Raw genomic sequence first — 24,896 nt, 5'->3', positions numbered from 1 at the left:
TAAAGTCTCCAGCAACCTCGGGCACATTGCTTCATTTCTTTAAACCTCGGTCTCTTGGGACTATGGAATGGATTTAATAACAGAACCTCACTGGTAATGTCACTGGAGGATTAAGAAAGGTCAAAGGAATGTTGTGAGTATGGAGTTCTCAGGGCAGCACATCTGAAGTACTCAGGGCCAGAAATAAATAAGGTGAAGGTAAAGAATGTAGGAACTATTAACTCTTCAATTAGGTTAAATGATGACTTGCCTAAACTGATGTCTGCGCCATGACTGTGGGTGATTTGATCAATTCACTTTCTCACTTTTGCCTCTTATGACTCTCAATGACTTGCTGTAACATAGTCTGTGTTTTAATTTAAGAAGAGATTTACCTAAAGCAATATAGAGATCCATCTCCTGGCTCTGTATTGACATGAATAATACTGTAGGCTTCCAGATCTTTAAGAGGTACCTTTAAGCTTGCAAAACTCTATGGATTTAGTCCCACTTCTTTGAGTGGTAAGACATGTAATTTGAAAGCACAGGGCTCAAATGAAAGGATGTAGCTGTTGGCTGAAAAATTAATTGGATGAAAGAGTATACACATAACCCTGGGTGGCAGACAGCCTATCAAGCTGTATCTCAGGAGACTTAGCTCATACTCCTAGCTCCACCTACATTGGCCTTGGGCAACTCAAGTGAGCTGTCCAGGTCTCTGCTTTTTCACCCATAAGGTGAAGAAGGGGAGGGGAGTGTAACCTCTAAGTGACCTCCAAATCCAGCTTTCAGTGGGTCTCCAGGCAACATGTGATGTTGCTGATGCTAAAAACAGGAAGATGAGGCAGGAAGCAACGGCTAGGAGGCCTGGATTCCAGCACCATCCCTGCCTCTCACCAGCAGATTAACCTTGGGCAGTTTTCATAACCTCATTCCTCAGTTTCCCCATTTCCTAAATGGAGATAAGACCTAACTCATGGAATTCTATTTAAAGTGATGTGTTTAAATCTGATGTGTTTAATCACAGCATGTAGCAAGTGTTAAAGTTTAGCTACAATAATATTAATAATAATTATGGTTGTTATTATATTAGATCCATTTTGCTATAATGCTTGAACCTTGAGTAAGGACTTTGGAATCCTCTCCCCCTACAAACTTGTAACAGTTCATTCTCTAAACCTTGTGCATTTGATTGCTTTAATCATGTTCCGGCCCCGCACATGGTGTGTGTGGCTTCAGATCAGCTACTGTCATCATGATTCCTTGCCAGGGTTGTGCTGCAAAGCTTTGTGAAGCTTAGAGAGAAGCCAAAATTGCCCTGTTGTCAGAATAGCCCATTTATAGACGAAACAATCCTCTTTGTTCCTCACACATGGATTCCTAGAACTGACGCGGGGTGCTGTGTGCCAAGGGCACATATGAAGAATTCCCTTTTATGAATGTTGTTAAGATGACACAGCAGGCTGGCTTTTCCTCATGGGCTGGCCTGAACAAAGGCAAGCATTCCTAATGCTGAAAGAAGAAAAGTAAGAGTGAAAATACAAGAGGAGAAAAGACACGTCAGGGCCACAGAGGAACAGAGATCTCTCAGATAAATTCCTCTGAATGCCCAAGTAGACAAATACCATGAATGATCTTTGCAATGCAGGAGTCCTCCCGCTGTCAAAGGGACCTACTACCTGAGGCTGTGAGCACCTGTGGTCTAAGTCAGGGCCAAGAGACTAGTTTCTAAAACCTCTAGATCCTACCTTGGGCCAATATGAGTTCCTATGTATTATTACTTAATTAGGAACTTGTTTGTTAAGATCTGTGAGATAAGATCTTATCTATTTTGTTAAGAGTTTTAGTTCCTTTATTTTTAAAAAATCATGCTTTGTGGGTGATAGTTTAGAAAGTCTTGCCCAGTTGCCCAGGGTGGAGTACAATGGCACCATCTCAGCTCATTGCAACCTCCTCCTCCCGGGTTCAAGCAATTCTCCTGCCTCAGCCTTCTGAGTAGCCGGGATTACAGGCACCCCCCATCATGCCCAGTTAATTTTTGTAGAGGCAGGATTTCACCATGTTGGACAGACTGGTCTTGAACTCCTAACCTCAGGTGATCCACCTGCCTTGGCCTCCCAAAGTGGTGGGATTACAGGATTCTTGTGATTGATTTATGAAAATGTATACAGGGAACATATCTGTTAGTATTTGATGTTCAAGTCCAAATTCTGTAACTCTGGTATTACAGTAGGCCTGTGCTATGTAACATGAGATCCATTTGCAGAAAAATTTCCACTTATACTTGGAGAGTTCTTACCCAGTGTCCAGCAGGTGAAGTATTAATCCAGTTGTCATTACACCAATTACAAGGACAGAAAACAGTTGACCGGGTTCAGTGGCTCACATCTGTAATGCCAGCATTTTGGGAGGCTGAGGTAGGTGGATCACGAGGTCAGGAGTTCAAGACCAACATGGTGAAATCCTGTCTCTACTAAAAATACAAAAATTAGCTGGGCATAGTGGCACATGCCTGTAATCCCAGCTACTCAGGAGTCTGAGGCTGGATAATTGCTTGAACCTGCGAGGCAGAGGTTACATTGAGCTGAGATGGTGCCACTGCACTCCAGCCTGAGTGACAGAGCAAGACTCTGTCTCAAAACAAAACAAAACAAAAAAAGACAGAAAACAGTTTACAAACAATAAGGCAGAGGTTTATTTAAACAATATTATTTGATTTTCCTTTTTTCTTTTAGGTGAATAGGAACATGAGACACAATGTGGGTTGAGGGGCTAGAAGGAGGGATGGAGGACAGATGTAGAAATGAGGGAAGGTTACTTAACAGCAGCCTCCAGTTGCTCAGTGTCAGGGAGGAAATACTTTTCCTCTGTCCTGTTCAGTTCAGTACCTGGGGGCCTGCAAATCAAACTGATAAAAGACAGATTAACAGGTGGGCAGGGGGACCTTATTTATATGCATATAGGAGCTTCAAAAAGAAGAAACTCAGTAAGTAGCTAAAGCTAGAAACTTATATGTCCAGCTTAGTAGGGAAAAGAGGCGGTGGGGGAAAAGGCCTCTATAGGAAGAATACACGGGTTTCTAGAAGAACAAATGAGAGATGAAGAGTTTGGGATGGTGCTTGTTCATACAGGCCTGAGTGATCTCTGCATCGCATTCATGGCCATAAAACTTCCCTGGAGAGAAGACTTACGGTGGGTTTCTTGATCTTCTCCCTGGGAGTAAAAGCCACCTGTAAGAGGGAAGTACGGCAGCCTCATTTTTCCAGAAATCTCTGCTTTTTGTCAGATAAAGGAAGCACCAAGAAGGCTTCTTTCTGCACCTATTGAATTCTCAGTGGCTTGAGTTTAAAATAAGTTCCATACCAACTCAGGTTCTAAGTGCATCCCCCACATCAGCAACTGCACTCTGGTTTTGTGAGCCTAAGGTCGTCACTCCAAATTTGGACTTTAGGGTTTTGTACTTTTCCGGTAATATTTCATGTTTGACTAGAATAAGATTTGTTGCTATCAGATATTTAAAAACAGAACAGTGTATACACAAAAATGCCTTCCTACCTGTAAATAGCATGAGGTACTTCAGTCTGTGTAGGGTTAGGACAGGAAGAAAATAACGTGAGAGCTCGTGAGGCGTGGCTTGACTAGAGGACATTTGGAAGTAGATTATCTCATCCGGTACCTTGGAAGTTTGGTCCTTGACAAGCAGCATTGGGTCTCCTGAAAGCTTTTTAGAAATGCAGACTCTCAGGCCCCCACCCCATACTGACTGAATCAGCATTTGTGTTTTTTAGCATGGTTCCCGGGTAACTTACCACTGCAATTTAAAAGCTCTAATCATGTGTAGTGCGTCTCAATCTTGGAAGCACTTTAGAACTACCTGGGGAGCTTTTTAAAATCCTGATTAAGACTATACTTCTGTCAGAGGTGTCTGAACCAGAGCAACTCCATCTCTAATAGGGGCTGGGTAAAATAAAGCTGAGACCTACTGGGCTGCATCCCCAGGAGGTTAGGGCATTTGGTCACAGGATGAAATAGGCCATTGGCACAAGATACAGCTCACAGACTTTGCTGATAAAACTGGTTGCAGTAAAGAAGCCAGCTAAAACCATCAAAACCAAGATGGCAATGAGATTGACTTCTGGTCAGCCTCACTGCTACACTCCTGCCAGCACCATGACTGTTTATAAATGCCACAGCAATGTCAGGAAGTTACCCTATAGGGCCTAAAAAGGGGAGGCATGAATAATCCACCCCTTGTTTAGCATATAATCAAGAAATAACCATAAAAATGGGCAACCAGCAGCCCTTGGGGCTGCTCTATGAAGCAGCTATTCTTTTATTCCTTTACTTTCCTAATTGATACAATTTGACTGTGTCTCCACCCCAATCTCATCTTGAATTCCCAAGTGTTTTGGGAGGGACCTGGTGGGAGGTGATTGAATCATGGGGGCAGGTCTTTCCATGCTATTGTGATGGTGAATAAGTCTCACATGATCTGATGGTTTTATAAAGGGGAGTTTCCCTGCACAAGCTCTCTCTTTGCCTGCCACCATCCATATAAGATGTGACTTGCTCCTCCTTGCCTTCTGCCATGATTGTGAGGCTCCCCCAGCCATGTGGAACTGTGAGTCCATTAAGCCTCTTTCCTGTATAAATTACCCAGTCTCAGGTATGTCTTTATCAGCAGCGTGAAAACAGACTAGTACACTAATAAACTTGCTTTCACTTTACAAATGCACCCTAAATTCTTGGGTCTTGTGTAAGATCCAAGAACCCTCTCTGGGGTTCTGGATCAGGAACCCTTTCTGGTAACACTTCCATGCAGCACTTCTACAGTTTCTTACCAGAGAGGTTTCTCTGAACTTGTGGAGCAGCGGAAACCACGAGGAGGAGGCTCAGCATTCACTCCTGAGCATGAAGCCGGCTCTTGGTGGTGCTTTTTGGCAGTTGCCTTTTGCCACTGACGATCACTCTTCTCTTCCTTTGGGAGAGTGAAAGGGAAAGGATGCCATCTGAATGATTATTTTTTAAAAAGAAAAATCCCAATATCTAGTCCTAAACCCCAGACAGACCAAATCAGACCTTTGGGGGAATGCGGGGGACATGGGTGTGTGTGATGTAAACCCCCCTCCCCAGGAGTGTCCAGTATGTGACCAAGGTCGAGAATCACTCACCAAATAAAAGGGTCCCTTTGGTAAATAAGGTTACCAAAAGAAAAAACTGAATACCCAAATACTGCCCAAAACATGGTTTATGAGAAACAGTGAAGCCTTTAGGTGGTGAAATCAGAAATAGAAAGGCTGCACCATCAAGCTTACAAAGAGACAGGGCTCTCTGGCCATTTTATAAGGAACCTCACCCAGATAGAGGAGACGTTTTTACCTAAATCTCAGGAGAACTGATCTGCCTATTTGCAACTGGAAAAGCAGATTTGAAACAAACAAATGAACAATACATTTGTGGTGTGAGGCAGGACTTGGTGGCTCCAGTGAAAGCACCTCCTTATGGAAGGGGCTGCATGCCAGGAAGGAACCTCAGTTTGAGGAAGATGTCAAATTATTGCTCAGTGTTTTGAATTGGCTGCTAACCTACTTTGAAAGATAGAAAAAGATGCTGCTTTAAAATGAGGGCTGTGCTTTTCTGAAAATATAGCAGGTGCCTTGCTGTGAAGAGTAAGGAATCATATGGCCTTAAAGGGATCTTGGTGATCAACCAGGGCTAGTCAATTCATACCTATACCAGGATATTTGTAGGAACTTGGTGTTAGAATGGAAATTAGAATTGAAGACATCTACCCATAGGTCTTGTGATCTTTCTGCTCCCGTATGTGTCTTTCTACTGTTTGAAATCATATTAAATGATAAAAAGAGAAAATAGGTTCTAAGGTATGCTGTCTCCATGTAATAAGATTCTTTTTCTCTTCTGTAACACTACTGACTGAGCTATTTGTTACCTCTCCAATGCCTTTTGGGCTCTATCAATCAGTGTTTTCTAAAATGAGGGACATTTATGGTTGGTCAGGTTGTACACTGTACAACTACAACAGCTGTCATTTGTAGTGCAGTCTCTGGCTTCTGGAGCAGTGCAACATGTAGCTAGGGGGTCATGATTATGGGAGCAAAGAGACATGGCCTCATGTAACATACAAAGCAAGTCATTTCCTGTTCATTTGTCTTTCAACCCTTATGATTTTGTAAAAGAGAAAGTCTCTATTTGGTTCTTGCATGCCTTTAACACCTCTCCCATGACTGTATTTCACCTTATAATAAAGAGAGAACAGGCTTCTGGTTAGTGCCTTGACAGGCAATAGAATTACTCAGTAGGCAAAAAGCAGCAGAAACCTCGGCAGAGGTAAATGCCCCTGTCTGACAGCTTTGAAGAGAGCAGTGGATCTCCCAACACGGAGGTTGAGATCTGAGAATGGACAGACTGCCTGCTCAAGTGGGTCCCTGACACCTGAGTAGCCCAACTGGGAGACATCCCCTACTAGGTGCAGACCGACACCTCACACCTCACACGGCAGGGTACACCCCTGAGACGAAGCTTCCAGAGCAAGAATCAGACAGCAACACTCACTGTTCAGCAATATTTTATCTTCTGCAGCCTGTGCTGCTGATACCCAGGCAAACAGGGTCTGGAGTGGGCCTCAAGCAAACTCCAACAGACCTACAGCTGAGGGTCCTGATTGTTAGAAGGAAAACTAACAAAGAGAAAGGACACCCATACCAAAACCCCATCAGTACGTCAGCATCATCAAAGACCAAAGGCAGATAAAACCACAAAGATGGGGAAAAAGCAGTGCAGAAAAGCTGGAAATTCAAAAAATCAGAGCGCATCTCCCCCTCCAAAGGAACACAGCTCATCGCCAGCAACAGAACAAAGATGGACGGAGAATGACTTCGACGAGTCGAGAGAAGGCGGCTTCAGTTGATCAAAATTCTCAGAGCTAAAGGAGGAACTACGTAACCAGCACAAAGAAACTTTTGAAAAAAGATTTGATGAATGGCTAACTAGAATAGCCAATGTAGAGAAGTCCTTAAAAGAACTGATAGAGATGAAAACCATAACACAAGAACTACATGACAAATGCACAAGCTTAAGTAACCAACTCGATCATCTGGAAGAAAGAGTATCAGCGATTGAAGATCAAATGAATGAAATGAAGTGAGAAGAGAAGTGCAGAGAAAAAAGAGTAAAAAGAAATGAACAAAGCCTCCACATGGGATTATGTGAAAAGACCAAATCTATGTCTGATTGGTATGCCTGAAAGTGATGGGGAAAATGGAACCAAGTTGAAAAACACTCTGCAGGATATCATCCAGGAGAACTTCCCCAACCTAGTAAGGCAGGCCAACATTCAAATTCAGGAAATACAGAGAATGCCACAAAGATACTCCTCGAGAAGAGCAACTCCAAGACACATAATTGTCAGATTCACCAAAGTTGAAATGAAGGAAAAAAATGTTAAGGGCAGCCAGAGAGAAAGGTCGGGTACCCACAAAGGGAAGCCCATCAGACTAACAGCAGATCTCACAGCAGAAACTCTACAAGCCAGAAGACAGTGGGGGCCAATATTCAACATTCTTAAAGAAAAGAAGTTTCAACCCAGAATTTCATATCCAGCCAAACTAAGTTTCATAAGTGAAGGAGAAATAAAATCCTTTACAGACAAGCAAATGCTTAGAGATTTTGTCACCACCAGGCCTGCCCTACAAGAGATCCTGAAGGAAACACTAAACATGGAAAGGAACAACAGGTACCAGCCATTGCAAAAACATGTCAAAATGTAAAGTCCATTGATGCTAGGAAGAAACTGCATCAACTAGCGAGCAAAATAACCAGCTAATATCACAATGACAGGATCAAGTTCACACGTAACAATATTAACCTTAAATGGAAATGGACTAAATGGTCCAATTAAAAGACACAGACTGGCAAATTGGATAAAGAGTCAAGACCCATCAGTTTGCTGTATTCAGGAGACCCATCTCACATACAGACACACACATAGGCTCAAAATAAAGGGATGGAGGAAGATCTACCAAGCAAATGGAAAACCAAAAAAAAGCAGGGGTTGCAATCCAAGTCTCTGATAAAACAGACTTTAAACCATCAAAGATCAAAAGAGACAAAGAAGGCCATTACATAATGGTAAAGGGATCAATTCATCAGGAAGAGCTAACTATCCTAAATATATATGCACCCAACATAGGAGCACCCAGATTCATAAAGCAAGTCCTTAGAGACTTAGACTCCCATACAATAATAATGGGAGACTTTAACACCCCACTGTCAACATTAGACAGATCAATAAGACAGGAAGTTAACAAGGATATCCAGGAATTGAACTCAGCTCTGTACCAAGTGGACCTAATAGACATCTACAGAACTCTCCACCCTAAATCAACAGAATATACATTCTTCTCAGCACCACATCACACTTATTCCAAAATTGACCACATAGTTGGAAGTAAAGCACTCCTCAGCAAATGTAAAAGAACAGAAATTATAACAAACTGTCTCTCAGACCACAGTGCAATCAAACTAGAATTCAGGACTAAGAAACTCAATCAAAACCACTCAACTACATGGAAACTGAACAACCTGCTCCTGAACAACTACTGGGTACAAAACAAAATGAAGGCAGAAATAAAGATGTTCTTTGAAACCAATGAGAACAAAGATACAACATACCAGAATCTCTGGGACACATTTAAAGCAGTGTGTAGAGGGAAATTTATAGCACTAAATGCCCACAAGAGAAAGCAGGAGGATCTAAAATTGACAGCCTAGCATCACAATTAAAAGAACTAGAGAAGCAAGAGCAAACACATTCAAAACCTAGCAGAAGGCAAGAAATAACTAAGATCAGAGCAGAACTGAAGGAGATAGAGACACAATAAACCCTCCAAAAAATCATTGCATCCAGGAGCTGGTTTTTTGAAAAGATCAACAAAATTGATAGACTGCTAGCAAGACTAATAAAAAATAAAAGAGAGAAGAATCAAATAGATGCAATAAAAAATGATAAAGGGGATATCACCACTGACCCCACAGAAATACAAACTACCATCAGAATACTATAAACACCTCTACACAAATAAACTAGAAAACCTAGAAGAAATGGATGATTTCCTGGACACTTACACTCTCCCAAGACTAAACCAGGAAGAAGTTGAATCCCTGAATAGACCAATAGCAGGCTCTGAAATTGAGGCAATAATTAATAGCGTACCAACCAAAGAAAGTTCAGGACCAGATGGATTCACAGCTGAATTCTACCAGAGATACAAGGAGGAGTTGATACCATTCCTTCTGAAACTATTCCAATCAATAGAAAAAGAGGGAATCCTCCCTAACTCATTTCACGAGGCCAACATCATCCTGATACCAAAGCCTGACAGAGATACACCAAAAAAAGAATTTTAGACCAATATCCCTGATGAACATCAATGCAAAAATCCTCAATAAAATACTGGCAAACCAAATCCAGCAGCACATCAAAAAGCTTATCCACCATAATAAGTGGACTTCATCCCTGGGATGCAAGGCTGGTTCAACATACACAAATCAATAAATGTAATCCAGCATACAAACAGAACCAAAGACAAAAACCACATGATTATCTCAATAAATTATCTCAAGGCCTCTTCTGCAAAAGGCCTTTGACAAAATTCAACAGCCCTTCATGCTAAAAACTCTCAATAAATTCGGTATTGATGGAACATATCTCAAAATAATAAGAGCTATTTACAACAAACCCACAGCCAATATCATACTGAATGGGCAAAAACTGGAAGCATTCCCTTTGAAAACTGGCACAAGACAGGGATGGCCTCTCTCAGCACTCCTATTCAACATAGTGTTGGAAGTTCTGGCTAGGGCAATCAGGCAAGAGAAAGAAATAAAGGGTATTCAGTTAGGAAAAGAAGAAGTCAAATTGTCCCTGTTGCAGATGACATGATTGTATATTTAGAAAACCCCACTGTCTCAGCCCAAAATCTCCTTAAGCTGATAAGGAACTTCAGCAGTCTCAGGATACAAAATCAATATGCAAAAATCACAAGTATTCTTATACACTAGTAACAGAGAGCCAAATCATGAATGAACTTCCATTCACAATAGCTTCAAAGAGAATAAAATACCTAGGAATCCAACTTACAAGGGATGTAAAGGACCTCTTCAAGGAGAACTACAAACCACTGCTCAGTGAAATAAAAGAGGACACAAACAAATGGAAGAACATACCATGCTCATGGATAGGAAGAATCAATATCGTGAAAATGGCCATACTGCCCAAGGTAATTTATAGATTCCATGCCATCCCCATTAAGCTACCAATGACTTTCTTCACAGAATTGGAAAAAACTGCTTTAAAGTTCATATGGAACCAAAAAAGACCCCGCATTGCCAAGACAATCCTAAGCCAAAAGAACAAAGCTGGAGGCATCACGCTACCTGACTTCAAACTATACTACAAGGGTACAGTAACCAAAACAGCATGGTACTGGTACCAAAACAGAGATATAGACCAATGGAACAGAACAGAGCCCTCAGAAATAATACTACACATCTATAGCCATCTGATCTTTGACAAACCTGACAAAAACAAGAAATGGGGAAGGGATTCCCTATTTAATAAATGGTGCTGGGAAAATTGGCTAGCCCTAAGTAGAAAGCTGAAACTGGATCCTTTCCTTACTCCTTATACAAAAATTAATTCAAGATGGATTAGAGACTTAAATGTTAGACCTAAAACCATAAAAACCCTAGAAGAAAACCTAGGTAATACCATTCAGGACATAGGCATGGGCAAGGACTTCGTGTCTAAAACACCAAAAGCAACAGCAACAAAAGCCAAAATTGACAAATGGGATCTAATTAAAGAGCTTCTGCACAGCAAAAAAAAACTACCATCAGAGTGAACAGGCAACCTACAGAATGGAAGAACATTTTTGTAATCTACTCATCTGACAAAGGGCTAATATCCAGAACCTATAAAGAACTCAATCAAATTTACAAGAAAAAAACAACCCCATCAAAAAGTGGGCAAAGGATATGAACAGACACTTCTCAAAAAGAAGACATTCATACAGCCAACAGGCACATGAAAAAATGCTCATCATCACTTGCCATCAGAGAAATGCAAATCAAAACCACAATGAGATACCATCTCATACCAGTTAGAATGGCAATCATTAAAAAACCAGGAAACAACAGGTGCTGGAGAGGATGTGGAGAAATACAAACACTTTTACACTGTTGGTGAGACTGTAAACTAGTTCAACCATTGTGGAAAACAATGTGGCGATTCCTTAAGGCTCTAGAACTAGGAATACCATATGACCCAGCCATCCTGTTACTGGGGATATACCCAAAGGATTATAAGTCATGCTGCTATAAAGACACATGCACACGTATGTTTACCGCGGCACTATTCACAATAGCAAAGACTTGGAATCAACCCAAATGTCCATCAGTGACAGACTGGATTAAGAAAATGTGGCACATATACACCATGGAATACTATGCAGCCATTAAAAAGGATGCGTTTGTGTCCTTTGTAGGGACATGGATGCAGCTGGAAACCATCATTCTCAGCAAACTATCGCAAGAACAGAAAACCAAATACTGCATGTTCTCACTCATAGGTAGGAATTGAACAGTGAGATCACTTGGACACAGGAAGGGGAACATCACACACCAGGTCCTATTGTGGGTAGGGGGGAGAGGGGAGGGATAGCATTAGGAGATATACCTAATGTAAATGATGAGTTAATGGGTGCAGCACACCAATATGGCTCATGTATACATATGTAATAAACCTGCATGTTGTGCACATGTACCCTAGAACTTAAAGTATAATTAAAAAGAAAAAAAAGAATTAGTAGGGATGTAAAGTCTTATCAATATATTTATTTAAATAAGAAATTTAACCAATTTTGTGAAAATAAGTAAATAAATAATACTTGGATTTTACAGTATATGTCAAGAAAAATGTGAAGGTGATTTTCACCTGACTGGAGTTTGAGAAACACCAGGCAGTAGAGAAAGATCACCTCAAGCACTGGGGCCTAGCATGGGGCTTTAAGAACACATTTTTATAGGGGGATGAGGTAAACAAAAGACTTACACATTATTATTTAAGTTGACTTGATTTAAACCAGTTCTGCTCTATTAGAAACCGCCACTCTTTTTTTCTTCCTAGTTATTTCCCTCTTTGATAATAAGTACAGCCTGTTTCTAAACCATTATATGGTCCTTAGGAATATTTTTAGAAGAGTAGTTACAAGGTAGAAAAAGTAACCCCTAGACCTGAGTTAAGGTTTATTTAAAGGTCACGGAATGCCAGGCAATTGCCGTGATTCACCTCTCAGAATTATGGACTCTGTTGTGTGTTTTTTCCTTTTTGTCTAATTTAGGGAATCTTATTTGCTTGGAATGAAAGGACTTGCCAGCAGGAAGACAGCCGCAGATGGCAGTGCACGTTCTGTAAAATACAAAAACAAAACAAACACCAGAAAAAAGAAATCCAAGAGTCTGATCCCATAAATTTCTGCACTAAAGAGCAACTCCAAGCTGCACACCAAGCTGTTTGACAAGGCGTTTGTGTTAAGCTTTATGATGTTTTATCACATTCATGATATTGGATGCAGAATACATCAGACCAAAGGCCACATCCTAGGATCTTCTTTAAAATATCATTAAAATAGATGAAGCACTTTAAGATGTAACGTTTCATTTCCTAAGGGATCTTCTAGTTGTAAAGATTGCAGATTATTATTATTATTATTATTATTTTGCGATGGAGCCTCGCTCTGTCACCAGGCTGGAGTGCAGTGGTGCAATCTTGGCTCACCGCAACCTCTGCCTCTGGGGTTCAAGCAATTCTCTTGCCTCAGCCTGCTGAGTAGCTGGGACTACAGGCATGCACCACCACGCCCAGCTAATTTTTGTATTTTTAGTAGAGACGGGGCAAATTTTTGTATTTTTAGTAGAAACGAGATTTAGTAGAGGCCAAGATGGTCTCAATCTCTTGACCTCGTGATACACCTGCCTCAACCTCCCAAAGTGCTGGGATTATAGGCATGAGCCACCGTGCCCGGCCACAGCTAGTTGTATTAAAGGACTTCTAGTAGGTCCAGGCTAGATTCTCAGCACAAGTTGCATGCTATATGATGTGGTGCATCTCACCCCAAAAAGGACCTGGGAGTCGGCTTCTGTAAGTTGCTAGTAGGTAAATTCACAGCATCTGCTGTAACCTTATCTGGTTCTCTGCCCTAATGCTAACTGCATCTGATACTGAGAGGTCCTTGACCAGGAATTCTCACAGCTTCTCTGACAGGGAAGTGGGTAGGACATGGACAATCCGGAAGCAGGAGTGGAGGGAAGAGAGTTAACACCCAATTCTCCACCTCCCCAGGACCAAGGCCAGGATTGTCAAGAATCCAGGGTTGAGAATCCACTGCCAAGCTGGTCCGGTGGATTCACTCAGGTTGGCAGAGTGGCTGAAAAACCAGCCCTCTGAGGCATGTGGGTCTTCTCCCAGATATATTAGGAACTTGGTACTTGGGATCACTCAATGTAACAACCCCGTACCCCCATTAGACTCGAGTATACCCACCAGCACTGAGCTGGGAATTCAGGCTTCCTCTCACCACATCAGACACTTTAGCACTGGCCACAGTAGACTGATTTCTGAAGGCCTCTTACCTCCATTGTTATGACTTCTGAGGCGTTGATTTCTGTCTATATTCCAAGTTTCCTGTCTATCATCTGGCCATAAAATATTTTTATATCTTCATGTGCAAAAGAGTTATGGATATAATGAACATTTTGAAATTATATAATCCCATTTTCTTCATAGTTACAAGCTGAACATTGGTTTTCTTTACCACCTGCAAACACTTAAAAGTAATCATTCCAGCTCTTATAATTACATCTCAATTATTTCTGAGCAGATCCCTTTTCTCTTCTTATGCTAAGACTGCATGATTAATGCATATTTATCTCTTACAGTCAATCTTTTTATTATGTTATTTGTCTTTCTCCCTCTTCAGTCACCAACACAGTTCACATTTCATCGTGTAAAGAAAAACTATCATCCCCCGCTTGCTAACATGCATTTTCCTGCAAATGATCCAAATTCCACTTTTCCTGCAAAAACACCAAGTGCATTTATGTATCTCAAATCAACTATGATATTAGTGTTACCTATTTTTGATTGGTCATTTCAGGTGTATGCCACCTTTTGTTTCTACAGTGTTTTCATAGAAAATCACATTGTACCTGTGATTTTGTTGAGTCAAAGGATATGTGTATTTTTAATTTTGACGCTACTACAAACCATCCTCCAATGATATAATCCGATTGACAGTCCAGCAATCTATGAATACCTTTTCCCCACATCCTCACCGAAACAGTGCATCATTTTTTTCTTTTAAATGTGGCTGTTCTATATGAAAAATAAAATTTTCTTGTTATAGTTTGTATTTCATTATGAGTTGGGTTAAGTATCTTTGCCTATGTTTATATATCACTTTTATTTATTTTTCCATGAACTACCTCTTTATATTCTTTGCCCCAATATTTATATTTTTATATTCTTTCCTATTGATTTATAAGTGTTCTTTATATATTACTTAGTATTTTAATACATCTTTGGATGTTTTCCCTGTTTGAGCTCCATTTTTTTGAATTCATGGGATTTTTTTTCCATGTAAAAGTTTCCAAATTTTACATAGTGAAATGTAAAGTGTTTTATGGCTTTTGGAATTTGTGACATGCCTTCTGTATTCAGAACTTATTTTTAAAATTATTCCATGTTTTTTATAATAATTTTAGGTTTTATTTGTAAGTTCTACATATTTTCTTCACTGGAAATTTATTTGGGTGGAAGGTGGAAGGTAAAAATCTCACTTTTTTTCCCAAATGGCCCACTGTTGCAGCCCCATTGGTTGAGGATCCATCCTCTTCACCTTTACTATCTTCTAAATTCCCTTCATATCTGAGTCCCTTCTGGACTCTCACATTGATATGACACCTTGTGACATGGGAGCAAACTGCAGTATTATAATTGAGCTTTTATTACCACATTTAGTGGCTCATAGAGCTAATAATTTTCCTTTTCTGTTTTGTTTTCAGAATTTTCTTGTTCATCCTCGCACATATGCTTTTCCCACATGGATTTAACAATTTCAATCATTTCGTTGCAATTGTTTAAAATTTTTACTGGGATTAAGGTTTTTGTATAAGTTCATTACCTTGTGACACCCAGTCACACCATGCAGGACTTCTCCATCTCTCTCCAAGTTGTCAAATGATTCAAATAAGTGTCATCCAAATTTTAATGTGCTTAGAATCACCTGGAGGAAATTAGCAAATGCAGATTCAGCTGGTCAGAAATGGGATTTGAGAGTCTGCAGTTCCAACAAGCTCCCAGATGATGCTGATGCTGCGGGTCCCTCAAACACACTGGGAGTGGCAAGGAGAGAAGCAGCTTTGGAGCACTGCCTCTGGAAAACCACTTGAGCTCACTGCTTTCTGTGGGAGCAGATCTTTGACAACTCTCTCAAGTTAGTTTTTGATAATTATTTTATGTCTAATTAGATTTTTCTTTCTCATCTAGGATAATACCTGCTATATTTTTCTAGAAATTCATGCATTTACCCTAGGGTTTCAAACTCATTACTGTGGAGTTGAACAAAACAAACTTTTTAATAATTTAATTTCCATTCCCTTTTTCATGTTTTTTATATTGAATGTTTTTGTTGCTCCCCCCCTCCCCCCCGCCCATTGATTAGATTACATGGCTTTTCTTAAATAACCACCTCTTGGACTTATTTATCAATTGTTTCCACCATCATGTCTTTTTAAAATTTATATTAGCTGGTCTCTAACTTTGTAATCTGAATGTTTGGCTCTCTTATTTTCCTTCTTGGTGGAGTGTGTGTATCATCGTCTTCTAAGAATGTGAACCGAAGTCAACAAATCTGAGCTCCAGCCGCACTCTCTCTTCCGACCACACCTCTGCTGCCCCAGCCCTGCCTCCGGCCCAGGACTGCACCCTCCAGATGTAATTGACATCAATGGCTTTCCCTAGACTTTTTGCTAAGGGACCTGAAAAGAACTCAGAGACCAGCTTAAGTTGACAAAGCCTTCCCACATCACTGAGAGAATAGACTTGGCAGGCTTGTGTTTTGAAAAGCAGTGGAGGGTGCGCTCTGTCAAGGCTCAGACATGATGAAGAAATAATCAAAGAGCAAAACGTCACTTAGGTGGCTAAACATGACTGGCAGCAGGGCTGGATTCCCCTTCAGCATTGAACACCTCACAGGCCATCCTCTGTGTAGGCAGGCTGCTTTCTAGTGGCTCCACAGGCCTGGCCATGTCCGGGGCTGCCTTTATTCAAAGACTTCTGTTCTCTCTTAACCAGGATCACTTAACTCTCTGAAACTCCAGTGATAACAGATCAAAACTGGCACAAACATCCAGCTTTCCAATCTCTAAGGTCATTGTTTTTTCCCTGCTGGGAAATTCTTTCATTCCTAATTTTCCTCTACCTTTCTTTCCCTTCATCCCCTACGATAGATTTCGAACCCCAGGGAGGTTAGGACTCTGTCCCATTCTTCACCCTGGGCTGTCCACCCTCCGACCCCCACCCTACCTGGCATGGTACTCAAAGGTGCATTTTCCCGGGGTCTGTACCTGGAAATCATTGCAGCTGTTAGCCTGTGTCACGTGGGGCTGGCTAAGTGCAGGGCAACGCGGTTGTACGTGTTGCCATGGTGACTTCTCCGTTGATGGCAGAACCACTGACTCCAGCAAGTCACAGTATTCATTTTTGCCATAGGAATGCTATGAGTAGCTCATGAAAATGGAGGCGAGTTGAGCTCAGTGTTATCCCTTGACTTGGGTGTCTTTCCTTGGCCCTCAGCAATCCCCCATTCAAATGCTTCCTACTGTACTGCATTTTTGAGTATTCTTCAATATCATGCATCTGTTACAGCACCATATCACTCAGCTGTGGAGGCACTCAGAGGCGCACAACACCCTCTAAATTATCCGCCATCACTTCTTTTACTGCCTCGTTTAAAAAGACAATTGTCAGAATTCCCAGGTGTGAATTCTCCCAGGGGAATCTCTGCCAGTCACCACCTGGCAATGTTAGTTCCACCTCTGCTGGCCAATCAGCACCTTTTGTCCTTGCTATGATCTCTACAGTTGCAGAAACATTTTCCTGATGAGGTTTTTAACCCATCACCACATGCTTTTCAGAGGAAAGTCACTGTGTAAATACCAATAACTAATACATGATAAATTGCTTCACTCCTTTGAGATCTTTGTCTGATTCCACGTGCTCTGCATAGACTATTCAGAAATTCTAAAGATGGATGCAGATTCCTAATTCTGCTGTTGAGTTTGTTCCTGAGAGCAACGCTGAAAGACTTTTAAAAAATTAAAATCAGCTTTATGTTGAAATGTAATTGTACATAAATATCCATAGGAATGTATGGAGTTACAGTTATTTCAAACAGAGAATAAGATGAATTGCTTTGGAAACTCCTCTTTAAACATGCTAAAATGATTTTCAGTCATTTACTTCGGAACTTTAACTTTTAGAAAACTGGAAAGGATACAGATAAATTTATAAACGATTTTAATTGTTGAAATGCTTTCAATGCATGATTTTGTTTTATCCTGGAATGGCCACATGTGATAGGCAAAGTGGACATTATCAGCCACATTTTAAAGATAAGGAGAATGCAGCTCAGAGAAAATAAATGTATTCATTCCCTCAGCAAACACTGAATGGGTGGCCACAGAAGCGCTGTGCACAGCCCTGGCTGTACGTTAGTCACCTGGGGAGCTTTTTACAAATCCCGATGCCTGGTCCCCATCCAAGGGATTCCTAGTGTGCATCAGGATTGTGAAGCAATGGGGACTGAGTTCATAGCATCTTGCTCAAAAGTATGCAGAGTAGCATTATCAAGTGGAAAATGCATATATTTCAGATTCAGTGATTTTTTTTCCCCACTATTCCTTCCTCTCAATGAAATTTTTGGATTAAAACATACAATTCCAGTTCTTTATTCTGAACTGACTATTTTCTATCACCCTTTAAATATAATGCAGACGTCTGGAAGGATATGTAATTTGCATACCTGTTGGTGAAATTCCAGCCTGTAAATACAACTTTGCTCTTTCTTGTTCCACTTTCCCCTTGCGGATAAGGAATACATCATCCCCAAGGCTGCTAGAGCCAATTAAATGTTTTTTCACACTCTGTTGACATGAACGAGAAGAACTGTGACAGAGCCACACGGCTTATGCCAGGACTTTATCACGCTATCTTTATAATGATGTGAGCCAGCACCAGGGAGGAATGGTGTGGGGAACCATCAGGAAGCTTTGATAACCAAGGATAATTTGTTTCATCAATTTCTCCTTGATGGCCATTTGCCATTTCACCTGTCAGGAAGCAAAAGTAGTTGTCCTGTGAGATCTCAGGTTAACTCAAGAAGAGAACAGCTCAGACAACAACGGAAGCATATTTAGCATGGGGCTTTCATATTCAGTTCTCTGAAGCCAGCCTTCTTGGAAGAAAATACATTGTCTTGGGATTGGAATTATATATTTCCCTTGTGCTAATGCAACCGAAAAGAGTATTTCAAAACCAAGAGCCCAACTGGGCATCCATAAAAGACTCAGAATATGTGTAGAATTAATTTTTAAAACCACTTTAGGTTTGCCCACGCCCCCCTTCTAACCGCACAGTGGAGCGCGAATCTGGTTGCCTGTCCTGTGGTCAGGGTGACTCCACCATGTTCTCAGCAATGCTCCTCATCTATGTATTATACCAGTTTGTGAAAACTTAAGAATAAAAAGGGTCACCCTCACATTTTGATGAAATAGCAGTCACAACACAAACATCCCACGCATACTGGCAGAGCCGGCCCACGGAGCGCAGAAGCACGTTCATCACGTAAAGCTGAAAGCAGCCTCTTCCGCAAGTTCGGATACGGAGGTTCCAGCAGAAGATTAAATATTTTTAAATGCTTTTTATTATTCACTGAACTCCCCTTGAAAGACACAGAATGACAATAAAATCAAATCAATAATATTCAGCCATTTCCAAAGGATCCATCCACAGCCAAAGTACGGCCTTTGAATTTACTAGAAACTTTCAGAGGGAGAGTAAAAGGAGTCCCTTCATCCTTGCTTGAGTCCTAAAATAACATGTGCCTAAGTATTCTCACAAATGATGAAGCGCACCTCTTGAGTAGACTTAAGGTGATAAAATGTTATTTTCACCGAGCTCCCAAGCCATACATCGTGGAAGTCCAAAGCCCTCACTGATAATTGCATAATGCTCAGGGGATGTGTTTCTCTGCAGAAGTCTGAAGACAACAGATCCAGGGTCTCCTGAAGACTTTCATCTTATGAATTGTGCAAATCCCTGACCACTCCCTGAGGAAAGGCGAAATACATCAGAGAATGTCCTTAAAATATCCCTTTTTGACTTACTATAATTGGTTGCTTTCCTCTTTTAACATCATAATCTTCTCAGCCACCCTCTCCCGGGAAACTGGGGCTATTTCTATGACTCAGCAAACAACCAATTCTTTGCTAATAAGGAAACCACAGGTTCTCTTAGCTGAGACTCCTGTATAGCAGGTGTGTTCACAAAACTTGGTGAGCACCCATTTCTGTGACGCAGCATTCCATAAAGCCAGAGGCAGTCACTGAGGCTGTCTGACATACCGTAATATGACCATATGGCTTCAGTGTCCTGTATTGCACCCATGCAACAGTAGAACCAGCAGTAAATTTTTTTTTTTTTTTTTTTTTTTTTTTTTTTTTTTTTTTTTTTTTGAGACAGGCTCACTCGTCGCCCAGGCTGGAGTGCAGTGGTGTGATCTTGGCTCACTGCAAGCTCCACTTCCCGGGTTCACACCATTCTTCTGCCTCAGCCTCCCAAGTAGCTGGGACTACAGGCACCCGCCACCACGCCCGGCTAATTTTTTGTACTTTTAGTAGAGACGGGGTTTCACCGTGTTAGCCAAGATGATCTTGATCTTCTGACCTTGTGATCCACCAGCCTCGGCCTCCCAAAGTGTTGGGATTACAGGTGTGAGCCACCGCGCCTGGCCAAGAATTTTTTTTTCAAAAAACAAATCCATAAGCTTCAGAAACTTCCACAGTTCAGTATTTTTTAAAATGTCTAGCCAGGTGCAGTGGCACATGCCTATAGTCCCAGCTACATGAGTCCAGGAGTTCAAGATCAGCCTGAGCAACATAGCAAGACCCTGTCTCTAAAAAGAAAATTTAAAAACGCATCTGTTCTCTCTCATGTATGCCTTTAAATGCATCCATAGCATCAAGAACTTAAATGCCAACGTCCCAATATTTTTTCTCCCTGATACACTAGCTTTAGAGACTCAACTTGTATTTTTGCTTTGAACCAGGAAAAAGGTATCCAAGGTCATACTAAGATAACCATTTATTAAACTCCTTGGCTGTTTTTTCCTAAACTGTAATAAACTCCCCGGCTCCAACATTCAACATACTAAAGAATTCTCTCTGAAATTAACACAGTGTTCCTATTATTGCTTTCACAACACTAAAAAGAAATAGAACTAACGGAGTTGAACTGTGAGGCATCCTGGCAGGCAAATCATTAAATTCACACAAATGATTCGGCCAAGGGAAAAGGGACAAGGTTCTCAGAAGGAATTATTTCAGTTCCCTCTCAGGCACTGCATTAAATTAAAACACACGCACACGCGCGTGCGCGTGCACACACACACGAGCAGCTGGAAACCTGAACCACCAACGGTCTACATTAAATTTCTGCAACTGAAAGTGAGGCGGGTATTCAAGCACTCTGGAGCCTGTTAGAAATACAGATGCCCAGGTCCCCCACCCAAGACCAACTCAGGCAAAAGCAGCATTTTTACCAGAGCTCAAGGCATCTGCATGCCCCTTAATGTTGTAAAGCTCTGAACCAGAGTGCTCTCCCGCAAAGGCATCTCAGACTGAGACAGGAGGAGAAAAAGCCTAAAGAGGTTCAGCACTTTTTCAAGGCCAAAGAACCCACCAGTTACACAAGTGTAGAGCCCTTTGTCCCTGACACTCAGAGCCCTGCATGCATAGGAAGTGACAGCCCCTTCCGGGGAACCCTGCTGCCGCCACGCGCATTCTGGAAACTGTGCAGCAGGAGAAACAGCGCTTTCCCTCAGACCAGGGTTTAAATGGCACTTCCCGAATTTATCATTTTCCCCCAGATTTGGGGCTTCTTCCTCCTTGCACTCCTGTTAACATCAGCATGAATTCATAGACGCCCTGCAGCGGAAAGGAAAAGAAGCCGCGACAAACCTCAACAAAGAGCCATAGGGCAGTGTTAACCAAGTGGTCCAGTCCTGCCTCAGCGTTTACAGGGGATTGGTTCCAGAATCCCCAAAGACACCCAAATCCACAGATGCGCAAGTTCCTGATAGCAAATAGTGTGGTAAATACCTACATATAACTACACACACCCTCCCATATACTTTAAATTCTCTCTAGATTACTTATAATGCCTAATACAACATAAATGCTATGTAAAGAGTTGTTGGCCAGGTGCGGCGGCTCACACCTGTAATCCCAGCACTTTGGGAGGCTGAGGCAAGCAGATCACGAGGTCAGGAGTTCAAGACCAGCCTAACCAACATGGTGAAACCCCATCTCTACTAAAAATACAAAAATTAGCCAGGCATGGTGGCATGTGCCTGTAATTCCAGCTAATCAGGAGGCTGAGGCAGGAAAATCGTTTGAACCCAGGAAGCAGAGGTTGCAGTGAGCTGAGATTGCACCACTACACTCCAGCTTGGGTGACAGAACGAGACTCCATCTCAAAAAAAAAAAAAAAAAAATTGTTATACTGGATTGTTTAGGGAATAATGACAAGAAAAAAATATCTGTACATGTTCAGTACAGATGAAACTTTCTTTCCTGAATATTTTTGATCCGAGTTGGGTTGAATCCACGGATGGGGAACCCGTGGATATGGAGGGCCAGCTGGATGGCTGCCCTGGCAGTGAGACTCTCTGATCCAGACTTTCAAGGTTCGCCCTGAGAACTACAGTAAGATGCACGGACAGAGTCCTGAATGAGGAGTCAAAAGACCTCGTCCTTGTAGCAGTGACTCCGGCACCCATCAACCACATGGCTTTAACCTAATTATCATCCATTCTGCATTTTTGCCTCCTCAACTGTAGAAAGGTTGTGGAACTACAGAATCTATAAAGGCCAGCTGTCACAATCAATACTCTGCAAGTGCCCATAATATTTTACAATAATAACTTTGACCATTGATTTATAAACAATTATAACTAAACATTAAGACTGGAACAATTTACCCACCTGAGAAATAACAAGACATATTTATCTCACATGAAAATGGACACCAAATACCTTACCTTAGTGTTTATTTCATGAAATACAAAGTCTGAGCATATATTAATAATGAGCTATTTTCTTTTTCTTTTTTTTTTTTTTTTTTTTTTTTTTTGATACAGTCTTGCTTTGTTGCCCAGGCTGGAGTGCAGTGGCGCAATCTTGGCTCACTGCAAGCTCCACCTCCCAGGTTCACACCATTCTCCTGCCCCAGCCTCCCGAGTAGGTGGGACTACAGGCGCCCGCCACCACACCTGACTAATTTTTTGTATTTTTTAGTAGAGACGGGGTTTCACCGTGTTAGCCAGGATGGTCTCTATCTCCTGACCTCGTGATCCGCCTGCCTTGGCCTCCCAAAGTTCTGGGATTACAGGCGTGAGCCACTGCGCCCGGCCTAATGAGTTATTTTCAATTAAAATACATCTTTGTCGTTAATCAGACAAGAGTGCAATGTCAGCCTGCTCTGAGAGTATTAATAAATCTTTTTCCTGAAAGACAATTGAGACAGTTCAGAAGTTAACTAAGTAACTGGTAGAAAGAGGGAGTACAATGCAATCAATTGCCCGTTCAGTCCTTTCATATGAAAGTTGGTATTATTTAAACAATCATAACGTATAGCCGATGATGACAAATTTGTGTATTCTGTTTCTCTTCACTCGACCTCTTTTGGCCACTGGATCTTAGATGATCATTCTAGCAGCTGCCACTTTCTCACTCCTTTAAGAAGAAATGTAAGGCTTGTTTAACTTCTCAAGTCAGAAGCCAAGTCACAATCACCTTCCCCTATTTGAAACTGGAAATGTCGGCTAGCTTGTTTTTTTTTTAGAAACGGAGGCAAAGGGTAGAGAGAGAAATGTGAAACTCAGGATCATGTCAGTCCATGCCACATCATGCTCTGCCCACAGAAAAACCTGCTGACTTTGAGAAATCGCTCCCTCCCAAAAATGTGATTAGCAGGGATCCTCTTTTAAAATAGAACAATGTCCCTTATATCTTCAGCATCTTAGTCGATAACCATTTGTTTTCATATCTGTTTCAGAAATCTCAATAGTGAATGACTAAAAACAGTAGTTAAGAAAAACAATCATTTTCTGCTATATAACTCAGATTTGAAAAGAGAATAAAATGTAATACAACAAAGAAGCTAAGAACAAAGGCAGAGATACCTTATCTAGCCCAGACCTCACTGTAAAAATGTTGCAATTTAAATTAAATTATAATTAATAGCAATTTTGTTGAAGTGTCTCAAATTATTACTTTAGATGCTGAAACTCCAGTGGTTTCCATGGAGATATTTTCTCTAGGAGATGTCAGATATGATTTAATTTTTTTGTCTCTGATATATGACAACCTGAAGCTTCCAGAGCCTTTCATTTTGGGGGAGTTTATGTTAGATATTTCAATTTATTTTTATATGCACTTCAATATGTTTTGTTTGCAATTGGTTTCTGAGCCTAAATATTTTGAAACTTAGTAAATAAGGACCACAACCACTAAATTTATCTTCTGCAGATTTAAAAAAAAAAAAAAAAAAAGCTTTACTCTCTCCTTATTCACTAGGACAGACAATAAATTATAGGCTAAAGAATTCAAATCTCTTTTCAATATTCTGTTCTTACAATTTTTTTTTTTTTTTCTTTTTGAGATAGAGTCTCGCTCTGTTGTCCAGGCTGGACTGTAGTGGCACGATCTCAGCTCACTGCAACCTCCCCCTCCTGGGTTCAAGCAATTCTCCTGCCTCAGCCTCTCAAGTAACTGGGACTACAGGCGTATACCACCATGCCTGGCTTTTTTTTTTTTTGAGACGGAGTCTCACTCTGTCACGCAGGCTGGAGTGCAGTGGCGCAATCTTGGCTCACTGCAACCTCCACCTCCCGGGTTCATGCCATTCTCCTGAGCCTCAGCCTCCCAAGTAGCTGGGACTTCCAGCGCCTGCCACCACGCCCAACTAATTTTTTGTATTTTTAGTAGAGACAGGGTTTCGCCGTGTTATCCAGGATAGTCTCGATCTCCTGACCTCATGATCCGCCTGCCTCCGCCTCCCAAAGTGCTGGGATTACAGGCGTGAGCCACGGCACCCAGCCTATAGCTGTCTTTTAAATTCATTTCTAGTACTTAAGCATCTGCCCTGAAACTTGTTTTATAATTTTTCATATTTTGTAAATGGAATCAAAAGTTATATTCAATATAATATTTTAAAGCATGATTTACACGATTCCTGGTTTCGTGTTTCTGCAAAGGTAATGGGTCATTCTCTCTGTGCTGCTTTGGCCCATCAGGGGTCTGTATGTGTCACCAAAGGAAGGTCAGATTTTTGTGCTTCTGCAACGTGGGCTCTGAGTTCTCAGCCTGCCACATTGCTCAGCTGATGCTGCCATCATGTGTAATTATCCTTTGTCAGATAACTTCTGAAGAAAAGCAAACACAGTCAGGAGCCTTTAGATTTCGTTGGCTTCCCCAGACAGCCCACTAACCACAGAAAA

General features: G+C 41.2%; 1 protein-coding gene, 1 long non-coding RNA gene and 1 other non-coding gene across 5 annotated transcripts in view; 2 read left to right on the top strand and 1 right to left on the bottom strand.

Moving 5' to 3' along the window:
- CNTNAP2 (contactin associated protein 2) overlaps window positions 1–24,896 on the top strand; it is a 2,243,420-nt gene that overhangs the window by 2,199,277 nt on the left and 19,247 nt on the right. The gene's annotated exons all lie outside the window — the stretch shown is intronic.
- LOC126951730 (uncharacterized) overlaps window positions 7–24,896 on the bottom strand; it is a 68,859-nt gene continuing 43,969 nt past the window's right edge. For all 3 annotated transcript variants that reach the window (XR_007724601.1, XR_007724599.1, XR_007724600.1), the window contains exons 2-3: window positions 4,821–4,957; window positions 7–3,209 (exon numbers count right to left, since the gene is read on the bottom strand). This is a non-coding gene — a long non-coding RNA (uncharacterized LOC126951730). The remainder of the gene's footprint in view (window positions 3,210–4,820; window positions 4,958–24,896) is intronic.
- LOC126951906 (small nucleolar RNA U3) lies at window positions 4,783–4,997 on the top strand. Its single transcript, XR_007724734.1, has one exon. It is a non-coding gene; the product is annotated as a small nucleolar RNA U3 (small nucleolar RNA).

The sequence above is a fragment of the Macaca thibetana genome, chromosome 3 (genome assembly GCF_024542745.1).
Source record: "Macaca thibetana thibetana isolate TM-01 chromosome 3, ASM2454274v1, whole genome shotgun sequence".
NCBI lineage: Eukaryota > Metazoa > Chordata > Mammalia > Primates > Cercopithecidae > Macaca > Macaca thibetana.
The sequence above is the reverse complement of the archived record's forward strand: the minus strand, read 5'-3'. Positions and strand labels throughout refer to the sequence as shown.